Genomic DNA, 1,327 nt, shown 5'->3' on the forward strand with positions numbered 1-1,327 from the left:
TCATGATTATGAAAAGTTTAGGTTTAAAAAAAAATATTGGACAATATTTATTTTTTTAGCAGGCATGATTTATTTTCCTTTCTTAAAAATAATATTTGGTTTACTGACTGATGTTCAAGTTGCGACTTGAACATTAAGTCAATGTGGCCATATTTCTTTAACCCTAAATTGATTCAAATTTATACTTTGATGATATTTGATAGCTTTTTCCCTCCAACTTTACTTATCATTGAAACATAGATTATTTAGATAATAACCTTTATCATAAAACTTACATAATGAAACACTATTTTAACTAAATCATGATGCTAAAGTTTCTGCTACTGTGGAAGGTTAAATCACCAAAATTAATTACATTATATAATAATGCGAAACCTGTATGTATTCAGCTACACACTGTTTACTGCAAAATAATTTAATCTACCTAAATAAAGCAGCTACATGTTAATAACACCTGTGACTTTCTTTATCTGTACTGGTTATATGTACTCTCTTTACTATGGTTAAACCAAAGACTATTTTTCTGTTAAAAAACTTACACACACTTTGACATGATAGTTAACCTTTAACATCGACATCAGGAAAGATTTTATGCGTGTGGCATCCTGCAAGAAGTTATGTGTTGATCATACAGACATAGTATATTTTTAGTTTTATATGTGTATTGCGCATTTATCAAACTATTTTGTATCTAACAGACCAAAAAATAAACAAATAACGACCTAATAGTAATAGCTTAAAACAAAGTTTACCTGTGAAACAGATATATGTAGATTGTTGCTCGAGATGATTCATACATTTTGTCAGCTGGCTGTTTTTTTCTGCTTATTATTTCAGACTATCTTAAAATTGCTAGTTGATTGTTCAACACTTTGTCAGACATAAAATATTTAGGTTATTCAATCTGAATTTTAAAACACAATGCAGCTTATCTTTGCTGGATATAATTCCGTTTATGCAGTATTTTAAATTATGTATGAATTGATGCAGGGGTATTAGATGTTTCATCAAGCTTCAGGCCTAAAAGTTGTGTTGGTCAAAAATTTATAAAGTTTTTTTTTATGTACATCATGAAAGTTTGCAAAAAAAACAATTGTTATGTTGTAAGTGGTTTTATTGTTGAAATCAGTAGAAGTAGTGGTGTGTGCCACTTTATTTTATTATTAGCTTTGCTGATATTTACTTTAGCCAATAATACAAAATAGGTTTAGTCATGTTGTAGATCAGGTTGATCCATAGACTTCAAAACAGTATTTACCTATTACATAGACAAGTATAATTTTAAAGTAATGACAAAATTATTTTGTGCGCTGAATTATAATTTGTA

Source organism: Watersipora subatra, chromosome 6 (assembly GCF_963576615.1).
Source record: "Watersipora subatra chromosome 6, tzWatSuba1.1, whole genome shotgun sequence".
NCBI classification, from domain to species: domain Eukaryota; kingdom Metazoa; phylum Bryozoa; class Gymnolaemata; order Cheilostomatida; family Watersiporidae; genus Watersipora; species Watersipora subatra.